This window comes from Lepidothrix coronata, unplaced genomic scaffold (assembly GCF_001604755.1).
Source record: "Lepidothrix coronata isolate B3197 unplaced genomic scaffold, Lepidothrix_coronata-1.0 Scaffold152, whole genome shotgun sequence".
Lineage (NCBI taxonomy): Eukaryota > Metazoa > Chordata > Aves > Passeriformes > Pipridae > Lepidothrix > Lepidothrix coronata.
In genome coordinates, this window is record NW_016690332.1 from 1,058,640 (window position 1) to 1,081,308 (window position 22,669).

The 22,669-nt window shown below is 40.2% G+C and overlaps 1 protein-coding gene and 1 long non-coding RNA gene across 3 annotated transcripts in view; both read left to right on the forward strand.

Moving 5' to 3' along the window:
* Nucleotides 1–22,669, forward strand: part of GMDS (GDP-mannose 4,6-dehydratase) — a 418,974-nt gene that overhangs the window by 249,280 nt on the left and 147,025 nt on the right. The window lies entirely within an intron of this gene.
* Nucleotides 10,438–11,398, forward strand: LOC108504134. Its single transcript, XR_001877008.1, has 2 exons — nt 10,438–10,593; nt 10,935–11,398. It is a non-coding gene; the product is annotated as an uncharacterized LOC108504134 (long non-coding RNA).

Genomic DNA, 22,669 nt, shown 5'->3' on the forward strand with positions numbered 1-22,669 from the left:
CATGGGGACGGGCTGATGGAGGAGGGGATGGGGGAGGGGGAGGAGGGGGGGGGAAGGGGGGGTGGCCATGTGGGCCAGCCGTGCGCTGGCCACTGAGGCCGCACCGCGGGACCACTACACGCCGGCCGCTGGGGGCACACCACACGGCCGCCAGTGGGAACTGCGCCCCCGCGGGAAATGAGAGGAAGAACTACAGAGTACATAGAGGTTTGCCAGTCCAAGTTTTGGGGGAGGGGAGGAGCGTCGGGCAGCCCGTAGGGGTCCTCAGACCAATGGTAGGGTGGGCGGGGCAGCCCTCTATGGAATGTCGCAGATGAGCAGTGCGAGTGAAAATCTGTGGTAACACGATGGGGGGAGGATAAGGCCAGGGTGGATAGCGGCCTCTTCTGGGGGGTTGGGGGGTTTTGGCCGGACTGGGGCCATGGGACATGCCCGAGCCCCTGGTGGGTGCGGAGGCCAGAATGGTTTGTTTTCGGCTCACCTGCAGCTAGTGCCCAGGTTCGGTCTGTTTTGGATTTATTTATTGAGCCCTGAGAGGGTGGTCAGGACTAAGGGATGTTCCTGGGTATTTCCCTGGGTTTGAGTACAGATGAGTGGCAGAAAAGTAGGAAGTGAAAGGCTTGCCCTAACTGTTATGAGCGAAAAAGGAGCCTGTGTACCCCTATGCGGTTGTGAGCTATGCTGGCAATGGTACATGCCTTCGGTAGGGTCTCCCATGCCAGACAGGTCCAAAACAAAGGGTTAGATAAAACCGTGTCCATGGGCAGGATGAGCCTGCTAGCCTTCTGGCAGTCATCCTAGGAGAAGGACAACTCTAAACCCAAACCTGGGCAGATGGTGCTCACTTAGCCCTGTAAGGCCATCCATCTAAGAAAAGGACACTCTAAGGAAACCTACATCCTAAGGATCTCGCTGTCAGCGTCCAAGCTCTCTCGGCACTGGCAGATGAACCTTAGGATTAAAGGGTGTGTTCAGTTCCGCGCACACTGCGTCTCACCTAAAAAATCCATTGCGCAGGCTTGAAGGCTTTACCCACATTCACAAAGCCCTGTAGCGATGGGCAAGGGTCGAAACGGCAGGTGAAAGGTGCACTGGCAGCCGCAGACCCAACCCTGCAGGCGGTTCAGGATATTGGTCGTCAGAAACTGACCGGAGATGACAGTATCTTGGGGCAGTACCCTGAATGACCAAGCAGCCTTTTCATGGAAAGCACTGCTTGCTCCACTCAGAGAGGGGCCTAGAAAAGGTGACCTAAACAAAGCTCATCTCCCCTTTCACCCGGTTGCTTAACTGCGGTCAACAGACATCTTCTACTAATGCGGTCACACAAAGATCAAAAGACAAAGGCATACACCTGCCTCCAAAGGTATACCCAAATTGACTCTAGCATGTTGGAACATCAGAACCATCCTTGATTCTGCAGATAGTGGACGCCCTGAGCATCACTCTGCCCTAATCGCTCACGAACTATCACGTCTCAGCATCGACATAGCTGCTCTCAGTGAAGTTTGCCTCCACAAGGAAGGTAGCCTTAGAGAACAGGGTGCCGGTTACACACTCTTTTGGTCAGGTAAACCCAGAACCGAAAACTAGGCTCGAAAACCATTCCATAAATTCTATAGATGCCTCCCCTGAAACACTCTGGCATCCAGCAGTCCTCTGTAGAATCCCTAGGGTTCTCCCTCAAGAAGAAAAAGGGCTGGTTTGATGAAAACAACCAAGAGATCCGGGAATTGTTGAGGAAGAAGAGAGCCGCTCACTAAGCACACCTTACACTGCCATCCTGTCATGTAAGAAAAGCTGCCTTTCATCTTGCGTGCAGCAAGCTCCCACAGAAACTCCGTGACATCCAGAACAAGTGGTGGATCGATCTTGCTGAAAAAACTTGATTATGCGCAGACACGGGTGATCACAGAGGATTCTATGAGGCCCTGAAAACACCATACGGCCTACATACCAGGTCCAAAGCCCTCTACTCAGCGCAGGTGGTCAAACGCTTCTGACAGATAAAACCTCCATTCTGAACCAATGGTCTGAACACTTTCAGACACTTTCCAGTAGTAGCTGTGTAGTCCAAGTCTCAGCTATTCAGTCCATCACACAGCAACTGGTGAAGTACGAGCTGAATATTGCCCCCACTTTGGGAGAAACCCTTAAGGCCATACAGCAGGTAAAAATTGGCAAGGCAGCTGGGGTTGATGGAATTCCACCGGAAGTCTGGAAACATGGGGGCCTTGCACTCCATGCTAAATTTCAGAAGTTTGTGGTGCACTGTTGGGAACTAGGTGAGCTACCATCAGACCTTCGAGATGCAGTCATCATCACCTTGTATAAGAAGAAAGAAGTTAAATCAGACTGTTCAAATTACCATGGTATTACTCTGCTCTTCATTGCTGGCAAAATCCTGACAAGAATACTTTTGAACAGACTCTTACCCACTATAGCAGAAGCCAGTGTGGTTTCAGAGCCAACAGGAGTACCACAGACATGGTATTTGTTCTCAGACAACTGCAAGAGAAGTGTAGGGAACAGAACAAAGGTCTCTGTGTAACCTTTGTCGACCTCACCAAGGCTTTCAATACTGTGAGCAGAAAAGGTCTATGGCAGAATTTGGAACGTTTAGGATGCCCCCCCAAGTTCCTTAAAATGATCATCTCACTCCATGGGGATCAGCATGGCCAAGTCAGATATGGCAATGCACTTTCTGAGCCCTTTCTAATAACTAATGGTGTGAAACAAGACTGCGTTCTTGCACCAACTCTATTCACAGTCTTTTTCAGCATGATGCTCCAAAGGGCCACAGCAGACCTCGATGATCAGGACAGTATCTACATTCAATACCGTACTGATGGAAGCCTATTTAACCTAAGGCGACTGAAGGCCCACACTAAGACCTTAAACCATCTTGTCTGGAAGCTGCTTTATGCTGATGATGCCGCCCTTGTCACCCACACAGAAGTAGCTCTGCAGCGTTTAACAGGCTGCTTTGCAGACGCTGCTGAGCTCTTTGGGCTGGAAGTCAGCTTAAAGAAGACAGAAGTTCTCTGTCAACCTGCACCTCAGGAAGTCTTCCATCATCCCCATATCACCATTGGCCAATCAGAGCTCAAATCAGTCTAACAGTTTAACTACCTAGGCAGCCTCATCTCCTTGGATGGTAAGACTGACAGAGAGATAGACAACAGGTTAGCCAAGGCATATAGTGCTTTCAGAAAACTCCATGGAAGAGTGTGGCTAAATAAACACTTGAAGAAAAGTACAAAGATCAGTGTTTACAAAGCCATTGTGCTGTCTACTCTTTTATATGGTTCCAAATCATGGGTCATCTACTGCCACCACCTGTGTCTCCTAGAACGCTTCCATCAACGCTGTCTCCGTACAATCTTAAACATCCACTGGTCAGATTATGTGACTAACACGTCAGTTCTAGAACAAGCAGCAGTCACTAGCATTGAGGCCATGTTACTGAGAACACAGCTGTGCTGGGCAGGACGCGTCTCAAGGATGAAGGACCACCGCCTCCCTAAGATCGTGCTCTATGGTGAACTTACCACCGGCTGCCGCAAGAGAGGAGCCCCGAAGAGGAGATACAAGACTCCCTGAAACAACATCTCAGCCTTGGCCATGTTGATCAATGTAACTGGTCTACTCTGGCCTCCAATCAGGAGGCCTGGAGACACACCATCTATAACGCTGCTGATGCTTTTGAAAAAGCACACAGGATCACTCTCGATGAGAAAAGACAATGCAGAAAGAATCGTGTCTTGCAGAATATACCACCTAAGGAGTCGTCTGCTGTGCCTTTTGCAACCAGATGTGTCTATCTCATTTTGGCCTTTTTAGCCACCAGCACGCTTGTAACAAATGTGGGTAGAGCCCTCCCCAGATCTTTGTTTGCGAAGCCCAGCCATGAATGAAAAAAACACAAGCAAGCGCAGGTGAATGTGTGGTGTAATCTGTAAGCGCAGCCCGTGTCTCCCTCCACAATGGGGTGGTGGGTTGTGGTCTTCTCTTTGTTGAGTGCTGTCCATCTTCAGACTGCCCAAACACAGAGCAAGAGCTGCAGGGGCTTGTGGTTTGTTTAATCTTATAGCCCCTACTAGGATAAACAGAAGAGTCAGTTGTGTCTTTGGGATGCTAAGACAGGTAGTTGGAAGTAGTTTTAATATGTGACCTTAGCAGGTTTCCAAGGGCTGAAGAAAGTCCCCACTAAGCAAAGGTTTATGCTTTCCATGTGCTTCACAGTTGCTCCACTTTCTGTCTGTACAGTATAGTTTAATGTATTCTGAAATCTTGTGTAACCTGATCACTGAATTAGATGATATTCTTAGGGACGTCAACAGCCAGCTACTGGAGAGTTTGTCATCATAAAAGTGCTCCTTTTTGTTCTTACTTAGTAAATGCATTAATCATAATTCAGCAGGGAAAAAAATAAGCCAATCTGTTACAGTAAAACATCTGCCCTTTATTTCTTTTGTTCAAAGAAAAAGACATAAAATTGAAGTTCCTTTAAAATTTTCCATGATAAGTGTTTCTCTGCTTTCTTCTTCAGGTTTCTCTAATTTGTACGAAGGAGATTTTGATTGATTGAAAGCCCCTAGTAAACCTCTAAGTCCTTAACCACTTACTGCTTGCTTGATATAGCATTTGCTGGTTTTTTATAGTCTGCTATCCGTAGGATTGGTTTTCGGTGTAATAAAGTACTAAAAATCTCATAGAGTTGTATCAACTTGGGTGTTCTGCAGTTAGCATGGTGGTTGTTATGCCTAATTCCCACAGCAGAGAGGGGGAATTAGGGGGAGCATCATAAAGAACAAAAGTTAGTGGATTGCCAGCTGAGTAAAGCCCTCACTGTGAACAGGTTTGGGTAATAGCAATATTTCTAAAGGGGAGGGTAATGACACTTAAGTGAGGTTGGTCCTAGTAAGCAGTTGCAGGTCTGGATCCAATAATGTATCATTTACTGCGTCTGGAATAGATCGCTTGAATAAATTAAGTGAACTCTTACCCTGCTGTGAGCTTTCTTGCTGTGTGCTCTGTGCTTATTAGCCTCCTAGCCCCTAGTTTGACCCTGTTCCTTTCTTAAATTAATGCATCTCCAATTCCCTAATCTAGTGCTTTCTTTTTTTTTTTTTAATCTCATGTTTCTTTGTTTCCACCCAACTTGAGGAAATAGCTGAGGAGTTTTCAACTGTTTACCCAGAGGCAAAATTAACAGGTGCATTCGGGGTTATTGTGAGACTCATCAGAGGCACAGAGAGCTTGGCTCAGCTCCCACTCTGATAAACAAAACAGTATTGTAAATTAATTGAAATTTTTCCAAGATTAATGTATCTCTTAACACGTGGGTGTAGGTTTTAACTTTTTAAAATTTATTTTTATAGTGACAGAGGGGCACTTTTAAAAGGGCCTTTCAATATGTCAGGATTTTATTATCTATGCTGAAGACAGAAAACACTATGATCCTGATTTGGTGAGGGGATAGTAATGCAAAAAAAAAAAAAAGCATACCTTTTAGTGAGTCATAGCATTTTGAACCATTATCAGTCTAGCTGACAATATGACACTCACAGAGGACTTTTCAACTTTAGAGTGTTTTCCCCTTTGTTTAAAATGGAGAACCCTTTTGATGCAGAAATATCCTTACCATTGTGCCTGCTGATTTTTGACAGAAATTTGTCATTTATGATAAAATCAAAAGTGCACAAAAGTGCATTTTCTACCATTTGCTGATTTAATTTGGGAGAATTTAGCAAGTATGGAGCACAGGATGTAAAGATTAAGAAGAAATGCATTCTGATATGTGTTATATCTTCATCCAGGGATCACTTACAGGAGTTTCTAGTCAGTTCAACTTTATATTCAAAGGCTTTTCGATAGGAACAAAAACTCTTTTAAGACTGAGCTTCCTCACTGTGAAAAACTAAACCTCATATTTTTCAGAGAACTCTGTCTCCCTCCAAGCACTTCTAGTACTAAAGACAAAGGCCTTGAAAAGTTCTTTGTTGAAAGGAGTTTTGCAATCATTCATGTGTCACAATATATGAAGGCAGTCTAGTTTATAAAATATCAGGAAGTTCATGACGAGCTGTTTAGTGACCTTGTATTAATCTGTCATTTCAGGCAGATTCTGTGGCAACAGAGCCTTTTAATGGTCATTTAGAAAACTGAATTCAATAAGACCGGAAAATAATTACAGCTCTGTTTGGCAGATAAGGATATGATGGAAGATACAAGAATTCTTTGGGTATTTCCTTATGATGTTTTGAAGACAACAGATTTTGCAATGGATTGTAGAATAGTCAGTATGTACCTGCAGCATCAATTCCAAAAACTACTTTTCTGTGCTCTACTTGTGAGTGTTTGTTGGCTGGCTTATTGCTTTGGGGGAATCATACAATATGTAAGGCTACTGTCTAGTATCTGAAGCTCTGGAGTACTTTGCAGTGTGGAGGGATATAATAGGGCTTAAACGTCAAGATGGTGTTTTCATGGTGAAAAGCTGAATGGTGTTGTAATACGTTGCATTTAGTATGCAGCATTGAACTCCACACCTGTACTCTGTGTAACCTCTTCCAAAATGCAGTTAGGTGTTTCAAATGCCAGTGCAGGTTTGTAAAACCACTCTTTAGAAGATGTGGTGGTAAATCGTGCCCCCAGGCATTTTGTAGTTTCCATACATCAAGCAACTTTGGAGGCTAAACAGGGAGAACACACATTTTTTGGAACTCGATTATCTTTAAGGTCCCTTACAACCCAAGCCATTCTATGATTCAGTTTCGTTGGCTAAGATACAATATCGGTAGTGGTGATGATCACAAGACAGTCTGAACTCTGCAGCAGATGAGTACGCCCTTCCTTGTTTCTCAGTCAATGCTTATCAATGCAGGGCTGAAATTGTTTTGAATTTATTGGTTGAAGATATTTCCTTGCTTGAGATTTCTCTGCTCCTTATATCTACATTGACAGGTTTCTTACATAATGTATCTAAAGATAACATTATGTGAGAAAACAAAACAAAAATGTTGCTTCAATTTTTGTAAGTTTCTCACCTTTAGAACTGTCCTGGTTTAACTCCTGCTTTGACCATTCCAGAGATTATCTAAGCATCCTACAATGTTCCTATTAAAAGAAGAAGAAAGGAGAAAAGACACACGAAAAAGGACTGCCTTTGCTCTGATTTTGTAGCTCAGGTGATCAGTAAAAAACAAATGGTTGTTCGGACTTGATGAGCTAGTTAAGATATATTGGCAACAGCTGAGGAAATCAGATGTACCTACAAAAAATAGGATCGTACTTTTCCTTATAGATTGGGTCAAACTGGAGGTGGAGGAGGATTAGGTGGGCTTTCAACTGCCCTGGTTTTTCTAATGCCAGAAGGAGAGGTTGTTTCTGTCTCCAAGGTATTTGGTTCTGTAGTTTTCACAACACAGCTATATGTTTCCACCAAGTTTGCAGATCTTAGTTTGCCTTTAATGCTCTTATTCTTAATGCAGCTGAGTAGATTTGTGTGTTTCTCTTGGCATCCCTGCGTCACTCTAGATGCTGCATTGGTCTGGGATTGCTTCAGAGTTGGCCTAACCTTTGAGATAAGTAGAAAGAGGCTCTCAGTTGCCAATCTCCTTAACATTAAAATGAAATGCTATTCAAAGTGTATCTCTGTTGGAGACCCCATGCTCTCTTTCATGCTTTTGATCACATGAAGTAATCCATTTAGTTGTAAGAAAGGTTAATAATACATCACTGGAATTAATATGGACACTGTTCAGTTGCAAAGCTATTGCTCTGTGTACTATCCAGGCTCAAGCCTTGCTATAATGCTTACTTTTTGCTCTCATTCAAGAATTTCTTCCAGCTGTAAAGGGGAAAACATGGTATGGTTTACATATTTATAACTGAAGTTTGAACACACAACTATAGATATGAGGACTTAAGAACATCGTTCACAGGAATTTATAGACTTTAAAAATTATTTTAGCTCATTAAACCTTTCTATCATATCGTGGAGAATTACTTATGTTGCACCTGTTTATGCACTCTCTTAGTGTAGAAATGCAAAACACTTTGCAGAACTGGTGAATTTCACCTGTGTTTTAAGCAAGGGTAAGGTGAACTAAAGCAAATTAGACTTGATAGTGGTTTCTGCTGCCTTTGATAAGGGACCTGATTTTGTATGTTCTTTCAGCAGTAGGTCACTTAAGTACTGCAAATACTTTGTAAGTCATCAAATCAGTGCCTAAGTCTAATGCAGAACAATACTGGGATGGAGAGTATTGACTGAACAGCTAAGTCTCTGTGCTGTAGCATGTAGAGAGCCACTATTATAATCTTGGCAAATAAAAGTCATGTATTCTGAGAGCTATCCTTGTGTAAGATGGTTGCCAATAATTCATTCTTCTACAGTAATAACTTAGACTGTGCCTATATTGGGCAGGGGCTGGGGGAGGAAACACTGGAATGTGTTTTTGAATATGTGTAACTCCATAAATAAATTTATATGTAAAATGCAGAAATTGCAGAAAAAAACAGCATACCTTCTCAGAAGCTACGTTATTGCAATTGAAGCATCTCTTGGACTTCCAGAAAGACATAAACACATTTTAAATTATCCTGCAAAGTGTGAAATGCGAGACAGAAGATTCACGATGGTTTCAAGAGAACACACAGAAACCTGAATCAAGGAGGATGTAGGGAAAAATGCCTGTATAGCAAATATGATTAGGTCAGTTGGGATTAAATGAGCTCCCAAAGGCCATTACAATCTCAATTATTCTATAATTCTCTGATCATTTTGTAGGTTGGATGCGACTGCTTTCTAAAATGATATATATCCCACATGTCAAATATTTTAAGATTCAGCTTCTCATAGTTCTGTGTCCTTAAAAAGAGAGTTCTATACCAATACAAAAAAAATTTTCATTAGAACCTTTTTCTTGGTTTTTAATTTGCTCCATTTAAGTATAGAAGTGTGATATATATATATTCGCTTTGATTATACTTCTTACTTCTCTCCAACATACTTAATAATCTCATAGGTATCATTGTCCACTAAAAACTTTAGAAGCTGGTGATAAGGATTGAATTCTTTTTGTGGTTTTTTTTTTTTGTAGTTGTTAAATGCTTTATAGCTCATGCTCATAAACATGCAGTGGATTGACACACACTGTACAAATTGGAATTGCTTTTTTTTTCTTTTTATCTCAAAAGAAGGCTGTATTTTTGGTTAAAATCAGAGAGGTCTAAAAGAAATTTTTGGGATTTGGGTTTTTTAACGTTAGTTTTTCCAAGAGATCTGAAGTGTCATTCACATGGTGAATGCTCATGTAATGATAATAGTATGAAGTGAAACCAAAGATATTTTTATTTTTTGAAGTTCTGAAGTGCACAGTGCAACTGTAGTTGTAATGAGCCTTGTCTAACAGTGAAGTTACTCTGTAGATAGCAGAAAAAGCGGAAAGATTTGCTTGAACCATGCTGTGCTACTCTAGAAGGATGTGGGTTTTTTTCTGCTGATCTCATTGGCACAACTACCACTGAGATGAATGAAAGGAATTGCTTAGGAAAATTAAATATGGCAATTTTTTCCAGCATTTTCATGACCTTGTCTGAGTCTCCACACTGTGACTTCTTGCTCTGAGAGTGAGGGTTACATCAGCAGGAAGTCTGATTCAACTAAAAGACTTGAGCCTATGGATACTTGCAGTTTCATAACTATGTACATGATACCAGTATGTCCTTTCCTACTTCTCAAATTATTGCATGGAGCAACAGATTCCTGAACAATAGCCTAAGTTCCTTCTGAAAAGGCATACACACAAGGTACCTTTTATCAGAGTCCTAATATTTCTGTTCTGCATCTTAAAACCATGCTATCAAGTACAGTGGAGTTCCTTGAAGCCATATATTAAGAAGGGAATTTATGCTAATACAGTAGGATAAGAGTCATCTTGTTCTACAGATTTTTAAACTTTATTGTGGATTTTAGAAATAGCTGAAGGGAGGAATGAATAGTCAGTCTCAACGGAGAATATCTGAGTTTGAATTCTCTGGAACATTCCAGTGCTGTTGAAAAAACATTTGTGTTTTTCTTTGTATATGAGGTAAGTATGTGTGTCTGTTTGAGGGCCATGAGGCATTTCATTTACCTGTTAGAAGTAAGCTTTATATATTTATTTATAAGAGAAGAAAAATTATATTAGAATAGAGATAAAGCATTCAAGTAATATGCAAATTTTAAAGGCAGCTAGACTATCACACTTTTTAAAAATATGGAGTACAAATTACCTACAAATTAAACACTTCTGGAAGTAAGATAACTACATGCAAATAAATAATTAACTTGAAAACTTCTTAATATATGTTTTGTGCAGTGGCTTGGATTTTGGATGGGAATCAATGAGGTTAGATTGCATAGTCTTGAGCCAGGTTGCTGATTAACTATGTTAAAGGAATATTCTGAAGCTGAACACTACTTATAAACACTGCTTATGTGTGTCACTGGCTCTGCTGCTACAAAGACTTGCATATATGCTTAATGTTGTGCCATGTGAGTGTTCCTCTCGAGGTGACAACTCATGCTGAGTAAAATCGAGGGTAAGTGTAAACCTTCTCAGGCTCAGATTCTGTTTGAGAAGCTATGTATGTGCATGTACATATGCAAACACTGTCATGTGTTACACTGTAAAAATGACTACATCTAAGCATGTTTTTCTGTGCTTTTTGCCAGGTTTTTCATATTTAGATTAGTCTGTAGCTGCATTGGCAGCAGAAAGTTTGTGTATCTTAAACTAGGCTAGCTGCTTCTACAAGATATTTAGATTATCTATGCCTATCAGTTAAAATCATATTGTACTAACTCTCAAAAGCCTTTTGAGGAAAGCACAACATACCCAGGCCATTGCACAAGATTTTATTCCTCTGAATTGTTTTTTCAGCTCTGCACAGAACTGGGAAGCTTCAGTGGCCATGGAAAGGCCCTGGATATCTGCTTGAAACCCTGCTCCCAAACCTGAAGCCTTTGGAGGCAGACTGCCTCTGGGAGGATGCATTTTACCCTTTCCTCCCTGCATGGATGGTTCTTCTAGGGCCATCAGCTGCCTCTTCCAGAGAAACAGACCATCTGGAGGGTTTTTTGCAACATTGGAGCTGTATTAACTCTGAGAAGTTATTTGTGTTGTTTGAAGTACAGCTACTCCCTGGTACTGTCATCTTCTCACCCATGGGAACATGACCTCATGGAAAAGTGTGTGTGGGCTCAGTGTCATCATTTAAGCATGTCAGAGAATTGTTGTTTTTCACCCTGAACTCCACTCCTGTCACTGGAGAGGAACCCTGAGTTCAGAAGCGGTAACAGAAATCTTGTTTGATGCTCCTGTTAATAAACATTGCACAGAACTGAGTTTATTGTCCCTCAGATGCAAGTCATCCTCTAACACAGTAAAAACCAGTTAGCAGATGCTGACCACAGTGCACAATTCCATACAGCAGTATCTTTTAAATTTTTTTTTAATGTTTTAGAATGGAAAGTAAGGATTCCCCTTTCATTGGAAGGGAGAAGATGTATATGATTTAGAATGACTGGAGTAGTAAGTCATGGGCAGAATGATGGATCTGAGATATACTTGAAGGGATAATTGTACACAACCAGTAAAGCTGGTAAATATTTAAGGGTCATGGGTTAAATGTCAGAGCCACAGTACTTGAGCTCAACTCCATAAAGTATCAAGAATGACTGGTAATTAAATCCAGGGTATATTTCACCAAAGGGAAATAAATTTGACAGCTAACAACCAATACTGGATTACCACCTCTCAGAGGTTAGGGATCATGGTAGTAATTGTAGGTGGTTTACAGTTGTTAACATAATAGTAATAGGTAGAATGATTGCTTACTCATAGACATCACAATACCAAGCAAAACTAAATCTTCTGCTTGTTAAAGAGAAAAAGAAGCCCCCTAATCATTACAGTGACTTCATTTTATTTCACTCAGCATTTTGCTGTTTAAAATAAACATCCTTAGGCTGTTCCTGCTTGAATCTCAAAAGTGAATGTAATCATGATACAATGTTCTCAACTCTTCCCTGAAGTTGAATGTAAGGAATATTTCAAGTTGTAATGAAAAGGTGGCTTTGTAATATACTTTTCTGAGTTGTTTTACATTTGGAAAACAAAATGGATAAGTATGTCTGCATTTAGTGATTGTGACAAACTCCTTTCTTTCCCTGCTCCCCCTCCCAAGATGGTTTTTACCATTGAATAATCCTCTGTGGAATAAGCTCTCCTTGGTAGCCTGCTAAGATCTTGCATTTATGGAACATTTTAGCCATAATTTTCAAGATACACTTAAAACCATGGTTAATTGATGTGGCTTCACATACTGGAAACTGATGCACAGTAGATCTGATGCAGGATTTATTAATTGCAAAATCTCCTCTGTTGTGTTTTAGGTGATCACCTAAATTAGACATGAGTTTCTTCTCACTAGGACTCACTGCTCAATAGTTTTTGTTTGTCAGCAGAAGGAGGTGCTTAGTACAAACTCTAGCTAGAGAAAATATTCATTTGCAAGATTTGACAGCAGATGTGGGAACATTATTTAGTATTGGAACAGAGCAGAGGGCTTTCAAAATGTTTAGTCAAGTGGTGTGATAGCCTCAAAAAGTTATTCACATCCCATCTTCAAAGCTTGTATTTTCTGTAGCTGAGACCCCATTATTTTGAGAAGCTCATAAGAGAAAATTCTCTTGTTCCTGCCTGCTGTCCCATTGACTCCAGTTCATTTGGAATTCTGCATCACAAGGGATTTGTTGTAATTGTTTCTAACTTGCAGAGGATGATCTATTTGGACAAAAAGGCAAATGCCTTTTCACATGTATGAGAAGCGTAACTTTTCACATGTGTGACAAATAGGACTTAATAATATTTGGGTTTGAGAGGAAGAATGCAAACTAGGCCAAATTCACGTAATCATTAGATATGTGTCCAGTGTTGAAAAAAATTCCTCACCCTTTTCAACAGTATTAATTACAATTCTTTATACCCAAGGTGACCAGCAATGGCAGAGATAGGGGAGTGACTTGAACGCTTGACTGCTGCTTGTAACACTGTAGAATGTGTTGGGTATTGATAATGCAGTTCCTTCTGGCAACTTGTGCTGCACTGCAGGTCAACAACTATAACCTGGATTAAGTTAGCTGGAGTGGTAGTCATGTAAGTGGCGGTGAAGACAAAGAAACTTATTGTCAGCGTGAAGAAATTTAAGTAAACCCCTGTATGCTTGCAGGTCCCTACAGGTTTTGGCAGAATACTCCTACTTATGGTAATAAAAAGGACACAGTTTGTATTTGCTTGTCTCCCAGAGGTAAAACTCTTTGAGAACAACAACCTTGACTCAACTGTGCAAAATAAGGTGATTTGTAACAAACTTGAGCAATTTTATTTATTTGTTTAGGGGGATTTTGTTTGGTTTGAGGGTTCTTGGATTTTTTAATTCTTTCCTGTACCAGCGAGCTTCCTGCTGAGACAGAAAGTTTCTTGTTCCTCAGGGGACAGGTGGGTTTGTTTGAGTAATCTCCAAGTGACAGCAACCTTTCGTTGACATCACTACTGCTGTTGCTTACTTGCTGCCGCCTTCTCTTCCTCTTCCTCACTGTTCCTCTCTCCTTCCCCGCCCCCCTCCTTTTTCTCCTCTGTGGCCATTCAGCTGTGGGCAGTCATAATGCATGGCACAGCCCTTGGTTTGTCTTTCAGGTCCTCCTGTTTCCTCCTTGTGAGGCCCAGAGGTTTCCAACGTCTGCAGTCATTTCAGGTCTTCCTTTCAGAAAGGCAATAGCTGATGTGGAGATCCTGTCCAGACCTGTGGGAAAGTGCAGCCCAGCAACAGCTATTAATACTGTTCCTTTCCCAGTCCTTCTGAAAGGAACTCCCAACAGGAAGGTTTCAGCGCTCTGCACAACTTCACAGCTTCACTTTAACTCTTTGCCTCCTACAACATTAAGTTGCCTCAACAAAGCTGCCTCGGCTTTTTTTTTTGCCAAATGCTCATTGTCTCTTGATATAATTGCTAGCAGAGGTTTGCCATTAAGAGTCGTTAACAACAGTGTTTTACCCAGTCCTCCCCTGGGAGATGTTAGTAGTGCTTGATTCAGAGATTATTGATGCCAACTTCAGTATTTGGAAATACATCTTTAGGGTCATCGAGGCTAATAAAAATGCTTTAAACCATAGTATCAACATGTTAGTTTGGCTTACCAGTAAATAGTTGCAATGTGTGAAGGTGTTTGCATGCTAACCTTTTTTGGAGTGTAGTTTGCTCTGTTCCTTGAGGCTTTGCTCTCCTTCAGCCTACATATTTAGCACTAATGAGATACTGCACATGCACTGCAAGGGAACAATGGAGCTTCTCATTGCTCTCTGGTAATCGCTATCAGCTTGTGTCATTTTTGACATGTAGGATAGGTATGTGCCTCTTCTAGCCTTCCTTATAGGAGCTCTAAATGAAAAAAAAAAAGAAAAAAAAAGAAAGATACATGGGGAAAAGGAATTTATGTTTATCACTGGTGCATGGGGTAAGCAACTTGAAGAGATGTTACATTTTAGATGTGTTTCAAAGTGCCACCTATTCATGATATAGTCACTGAAATACTACAAGTTCTCCCTAGGGGCATTCTTTACGTTTTTAGATGGTTTTCCCATCTAGGAAACAAAAAGAATTTAGTTGGTTTCACTTTTGTTTCTAGACCAATTCTAATTGAGGTCATCCTAGTTTTTGTGGCTGGACAACATATTAATGCATTTGAACCTTAACATGGAATTATTCCCTTTGCAAAACTGAAAAGCCAGGTTTATCCTTCTTATCCCTTTTTAACATCTCTGTTTATTTTTCAGACATAATTTTAAAAATTGTTTCTATAGTTCTGTGGAAAAATTGGTTTGTGAATGTAATTATCAACACAGTTATTGCTAAAATGCCTCTCAACAACATGTTCCCAGTAGTTGTTGCCTAAACAACAAAAAGTAATAAGCATAATAATAGCATTTTATTTACACATTCCTAGCATTTTTTTATTTAGAATTAACCACTCCCCTTTTTAAAATGTAATGGAAGATATAGGACGGTAGAGTGTCACAGTGTTGCTATGACTGTAATATCCCCAAAACACAACTCTGATGGAGTTACTGGTGTTACTCCGTTCTGGCACAGTCCTTTCCTTTAAAGCTTTCAAGAAAAATAGGAATACTGCCTAAAAACACGTACCTGAAAACCACAACTTAAAATACTTCTTCTCTTTTTACTAAAAAGAAAAAAAACCAAAAGGTACAAATACACGTCCTTTGTGCAAAACTAATTTATGTAAGAAAATAAATGCTACTTTAGAGGAAATGTAACAGATGAAGTATAAAGAGTTTTACTTCCTGTATTTTGATTTTTAACCTTTCCCAATATTTCTCTATTGTAAAGTTAAAACAAAGTCTTATCAGCGAGTGCCATATAGCAGCAGCTGGATAGCATTAGAGCCCTCTGTATGAGCTATTCTTCTTCATTACCTTTTTCATGACAGCTCTTACTTTGCACACAAAATGTTACTTTGTATTGGAGATTTATGTAATTTCAGTGTCTTCTATTCTGAATTAAAGCATAACTGTGGTGGAAATGGGGGGTTTACAAGTAGAGTCATTAGAAATTTATAGGAGAAAAAAAAAGATTAAATTTACAATGTTCAGTGAAAAAGCATGCATTAATACAAGTACTTGGATAACTCCCCTTTCCCTGGCCCCACCTCAAATCATCCCTTCTCCCTTCATTTCATGTCAGTGAAAGAAGAGCATTATTTTGGTTGGTTCAGAGAGGTATTTGATGGCAGATCTGTTTCTGGTTTCTCTGTGTATTAAAACTAAATATTCTGTTCGGTGCATTCCTGTTAGAGCAAAAATGGCACATTTAAAACAAAAAAGTTTATCATTACCTGATAAACTGATGTGGTTAATCTTTAACTTCTAATGTTTATTTAAAATGTCTCTAATTTATTTAAATAGTAATTTAAAATTGGAGCCAACAGAGTGATCCGCTACTAGTACAACATTCAGGCCTGGAGGAATCAAATTACATTTTGGACTTCTTCCTCTAACGCTGCCCTAAGGAGCATGGGAGTACTGGAGAAGTGTTCCCCTAATCCCTAGGGTGAGAATGCATTGGTTTGTGTTACAATTTCAAATTACTAGATTGGTTCAGGAATTTTCTGACAAAATATATTATCACAGAAAAAAATGTTGGTTTGTTTCAATCAAATATTTGCCGGAACATACAAATTCCTCTGGCAGTAAATAAAAGAAGTTCAAGTCTTCATTATCTCTACCAGCACTGTTACTTTTAGACCAGTCATCCATATATTCAATCCCACATTATAGCAGTATATTTTACCATATTACTGAACATTCTAAAATGGGTATTTACAGATCTATTCACATATTTATTCCATAGGAATAATTTTGCAAGCCTGGTCTCCCACATGCCACCTGAAACTTCTTGTCTGTGGTCTGTAGGGCTGCATGCTCTTTGGTCCAAATATGAAAATATCTATACAAAGGTATCACAACTCCAACAAAAACGATGCATGGTGACAACCTGAGAATAATCACTAAGGTGTTTAAATGACACATCTGAAGGGCTAGGCTTCAAGTTCCTTGTGGTTTCAGTGGACTAGGAATTTAGGAGATGAGTAAGGACTCTGTACACGTTGAGCAACAGGTGGTTTTGGGATAGGTCTCTCCTGGGGATGCTGTTTTGTTTTGCCTTCCTTCTCTCAGTTTCAAAAGGCTTATGTTCACACCAGTGTAAAGTGGAAAAGTTTTAGTGTTGCAGAAAGGTTATTAAGAACAAGATAGTGATTTCTCACCCAGATCTGCCAACTACCCTCCCAGCTGTTTTGAGTTTGCATTGTCTAACTGTAAGAATGCTCTAAGTGAGACCTGTTTAAAGCATATAGTGATGCTGATGTTAGTCAAAGAGGCCAAGAACAGTAGTGATATCTTAAGGGGATAACCTTCCCTGGAAATTAACTTCATTATACTCCCCTCTGTTTCCATGCAAGTATTAATGGTTACTGATTAAGGGACCAGACCAAAGGAAGCCTATAGTTGGTGTTCCTCATTTCAATGTGTGTTTAGGCCAGTTTCCTAAGGAAACAAGGCTTAGGCAATCACACTCTTTTTTCTGTGCCTTCCTTCTCCCTGAGGGCTTTTGAACTTGCTAGACAATTTCAAATGAGAGTCTTACAGGTAGTTAATTTTCTTCAAGTCTGAAAATCAGTGGCCGAGGAAGGGAGAGACTGAAATTAATGCCCCCACTGAGGGAACAGTAAGTACAATTTTGCTGTTGTCCATTCTATTTAACAAGAGTTGCCTGGTCGGACAGCACACACCTATGCTTCCCTTGGCTCTAGCAGAGGCTGTCTCTTGCCTGGGGACATGCTGTAGGGACCGTAAGAGGAGCAGGACCTCTTGGAGGAGGGAGGAAACAAGCAGCTGAGATGGTGAAGGACATTAAAAATTATAAACCTGTGAGAAGACAGGCATCATCAATTCTGTTGCTTACAGGACAAATTGTTGCAAGAGTGCATTTCACATTAGTGAGTTATAAAGACTAGCATGTCTTCATGGAAATACTCCTATGAGCTATGAGACAATCAGACCTTTCAAGGCTGTGACAACACAGCTCATACATGCCACTTGCCTAGTAATTTCTGACTGTGACCTTATAGCTTACATAGGAATATGGACAATACCAGGCAGAGCAGTTGCATTTCCTGTGGGTAAATCCTTTAAAGCATGGCCAAAAAAAATATTTTTTTTAAAAGACGTTTCCTAGACCTTTGGATTCTTGTGTGTCTACTCTCTAGACTACAACTGTGCTTTTCAGTTCTGGTTGTTGCATCATATTTGTTGCATCACCTCTGGGGTACTTATCTAGTTTAGGCAAGATGACTGACAGCTGTCTGTATCTGCCTGTATTGTCACTTGTTAATCCAGAAAGACGTGCCCTCCAGCACTGTGCACCTGCAAACAATAACCTGTCACCATCACAGTGTAATCACTTTTATTTTTTAGCATGTTTTAAAATATCTAATAGTATTTGTATCGCTCGTAAACTTGAAGTACATAATACTGTCAGCATGTAGGGGTCAGATGATCAGTATTGTGTTAGCTTTGCCTTTTTTCCACACTACCATTTTTACATTATTCAGTTGAAAATTTTCTTCGACAGATGTAGCATGTGTTATGGTCTTATGGCTGCCAAACTCCAGCTGCAGACTTCTTGAGGCCAAGACACTCTTCTGAAACTCCTTGTCATTTCAAACTCAGATGTATATTTGAGGACAGTTCTCCAGCCTTTAAAGGTCTTCAGGGACAAAGTCCAGAAATTTAGTAAAGAGTAAGCACACCCAAAGAGAGACTTAGAAGTCTGAAAATGTTTCAGCACAATTCTATCTTGGCCCCATTTTTAGAAGAATTAAGTAATTTTAGAATTGCTTGTTCCCCTTTGTCAGGATGTCAATCCTGCAATCCATACCACTTCTATCTCTCTGTTTTGATTTTCTCCATTTTGTTAAAGTTCCTGTCTCAGGCTTTCCTTGTGCTCCATTCCTCTTTTTTGTTACAGGGTGCTTAATTCCTGTTTAGAAGTAGGATGAAGACTTTGTCAGCTAGGTCTGGGTCCTTACACTTACTGGGAACAGACTTTGGACTTTGAGACTGCATATGTCCTAAATCACCCAAAGCATCTTTCTCTTGCTAGGGGAGTTCAGCTGGGACACATAAATCTTTACTCATCAGCCAGGTTTCTTTGTTTGGCCCCTCTATCTCTTCTTGGTCCTGGCACCACAGCAAGCAACAGCTTGAAAAGGTTGGAATGTTAAAAAACATTAAGTGGAAACAGGAAGGAAACACAAAGAACCAGAGAGAGAGGGGGTTATTTCTAGTGGGAGGTAGGAGCAAGACTCACTGTAGTCAAAGAAAGTCATTTGGCTTCCGGAGCATTCGTCTGGAAACCTGCTTGAATGAAGACAGCAGAATGGCAGACATAAGTGCCAATGCTTTCCTACCCAGAGGGAAAATACAGAGAGGTGAACTAAAATAGTCAGCAATAGTTTTTTTGTGCAAGTCAGTTTATATATATATTAAAGCAACATCAGACCATGGATGTATCAGGTTAAGACTCCAGCTGGTCTACAGATGGAGTGAGAAGGACTAGAGAAGTGTCCCATCATAGAGGATTACAAGAAAATCTTGAGAGTAGCTAGTATGAAAATACTGAACTTTCAACAGCATGTTAGCTATTCATAGGAACTGCCATACTGGCTCAAACCAGAATTTTGTTTTACTAAACACCCTGTCTCTGCCAGTGGCCAATAATGAAAGCTTGAGAACAGAGAATAGGAACAATAGAAACTTATAAGTGATCCTTCCCAATGTCTACAGTGAGTAAGGTGTGCAAAGTCTGTGAATTTTTCAGGGCCTGACTTTTTGTCAGCACTTAAGTATGGAATTGTATTTCCAGATCTCTCTGAGATTACCTGAAAAATTTGACAAAATTGTTTGTAGCCAAGATCTTGGAAAATTATCTGGGCAGGGAAAACAGATGTAGGAGCATCTTGTGTAAAAGAAGATATTCCATTTATCTGAGTGACATGTCAGTAAGGCCAAAACTACATACTATACGTGTCTTGAAGAACATAGCACACTTACAACAATGCTGAATATGAGCCCTCCTGCTTTTTTTCTTTCCTTTTTATTTTTTTTAACTGTCATTAGCACTGTAGAGCACCCTAAGTTATTCTGCAGCTCGATGAAGTACAGAATGGTATGATTCAGTTCTACCTCTCACCAGTCCTAAAAGAGGTATTCTCTCTAATAAGATGTTCCTGCTTATACTAGAATGTTCAAAGTAGAATCTTGACACATTTTAGCTTTGGGGTTTTAAGTGGTAGTTAAGACTGGCTTCATGTTAAATTTCTATTAGATTTGGGTAAGACAGAATTTTTTTGACATTGGAATTGCTTGGACAGCAGAACTAAGAAATAGTGCTGCCTTTGTTGCTGGATAAGTGAGCATGTTCAGTACACAAGAAAAGCTTTTTTCCTTCTCTGGTTCTCCTGTTTTTCTGTGAAAATTTAGTGCTTTAATTGTGTAATTTGTCATTTTGTGATGATTTCCTCTGATTTTTAGCTGTCATTAAACTTGACTTAATTCCTGAATTAATAGAATATTTATGTAAAATATTAATGTTATTATTGGCTCATCAGGTCTTGTCAGGCAGATGTATTTCTGCCTTGACCCATTATATTTTGAGTAATCCTATTGGAGGTCTCACCATTATTAGTATCTTTCCAAAAAATGCTAATTAACATATATTTGTAAAGAGTTAATATACCAGCACAGTTATACTTTAATGTTTATAAAATCTAAATAATATGTTTTTCTCAGTGTATATTTACCAAGGGCTTGGTTATTGCCTTTTTTTCCCCCAGGAGACATGAAGGAGATGCTACTTTGTTTGCTTCATTCAATCTTTTTTTGTTATCTTCCTTAACAATTAAAAGGTGGTCATTCACGTGTAGCAGTTTGCAGCATACTTTTTCTGTTGAAGTCTTTTGGATTCCTTCTTAAAGAGTATGGATCAACAAAAATGCGTGTGAATAACTTTCATAAAGCAGGTGTGACAGGAGCGTAATAGTTTGTGCTTTTGTTTCAAGAAATTTACAGTTTAATTACAACACACTCAGCTCTCTCAGTTGTTGGTTGGTATTATTTTCCTGAGAAAGACAAAAAAGGCTTTGTAATCCTGCACTGCTGCATTCAGGGTTTAGATCTCACCTTGTAAAAGTTTTTATTGCAGCCTCCTCCTCCACTCGTGCCATGAAACAGTGAATCACTCCTTCATGTCTCTAAGTAGAACTGCAGCTCTCATGTTTTATCCTGACACCTCCTAGATGAGCTTTCCATACCAGGGAAAGGGAGGACATTTGATGCTTCTAATATTATTCTGACGCCTCCCCTTCTCAGAGGAGTCAACCTTGCTGGCTGCCTTGGCTGTGAATCCCAGCATGAGACCACATTCAGGGTGATTAATGTGTGCAGGGGCTCAAACCACCCCTGGGCTTCTTCCAGGGCATTCATTCTCAGGGCATAACGTTTCATGTGTTCAGCTGTAGGATGACCTGGGCAGAGGCCCAGTGGCGCCGATAATTTTCCGTCCTTTGTACGAGTATCCAGAGAAACTAGTCCAGAGCAACTGACAGTGGCCTCCCTCGTTGCTGCTAATGATCTTCAGTAGCTGAAGACTTCCTTCCTTGTGTGGCCCTCACACCTTACTGTGTAAATAGGTGATCTGTATTGTGGCTGTGAAGACAGAAAACGTTAACTCTTCTTCCTTAGAAAGTGATCATTTCTCTCCTCTTCAGTTTTTTGGTTGGTTTTTTTTTTTTTTGTGAGTTTTATTTTTGGGGGGGGTGGGAGGTGGAAGGGACAAAATATTTTTCCAGAATGTTTTTCTCAAAGAGCTCATCAAATGGTGCTATTACAGGAGTTGTTCTGCAGGTTTTACATTAGCTTTCCCTTTGGTGCTCCACTGTGTTTTACTTTGGTAAACACAAAAAAATCTAATTTAGAAATCTTTTTTTTCCCCCTCCCTCCTTTTTGCATTTGTATGTGAGGCAATACTGCAGATAAAAAGTTGTCTTTTAATAACGTGCCTGTTTTAGGAAAAAGTACTGAATTTCACTTGAACAAGAACATTTCTGTAATTACGTAATAGTCAGCCTGAATAATGTGAAAACAATTGTGCCCATAGGATGAGGACCTGACTGAGGGAGACTTCCCTTGTTACTTTGCACGTGGCTGTTTCAAATTACCTTAATAACGGGACGATGCACACAATGCAAAATGCAAAATAAGAAGGCATCTCATCCAAAGCAAATAATGGCTGTGTACTCCTCAGTAGCTGAAAAAGATGCAAATGTATAACAAAATGAAAGACAAAGCGTGAGGGAATGTCTTCATACCTAAAATACAGACAATAGACAATAAGACAATAGACAGTAGACAATAAGCTTAGACAAGGTCCGTATGTATTGATAAGCTTTTCTGAGGCAAGCTAGTACAGTTGGAAGCAGTAGCAAAGGTTTTGCTCTAGTTTCAAGGTTTCTTCTTACTTCCCTGTTCTGTAGATACAAAAATGGTAGTTGCAAATAGTAATTAAGTCTTGAAACTCCAACTACCTAATTTGTGGTATCTAGAAGAAAAGCTGGTCCTGAAAATCTCCATAAAGATCATGATTAGTCTTGAAAATGAATTGGTGTAGCATACTTCTGGAGGCAGATGAACCATAGAGTGTACAGCCAGAAAGCACCTGAGGGCCAGCTTCGTGAATTTAAGCCAATGAAGTTTGGTTGTGCAACTGCAGCACCTGGGTTGCGCTGAGGCACATGGTGCTTCCTCCAAGCAACCAGAGAGCATTTTCAGTGCTCACAGCAGTCTCTGGTCCCTCTCCCAGAATGTGATTTCAGTCCCTGAAAGAAACTAGTAAAGGTCTTGAGATGGCCTGAATCAATGAGATCGACGGAAGAAACAGGTGAGTCCCTGGAATTCCTTACTCCAATTGCATGTCGATA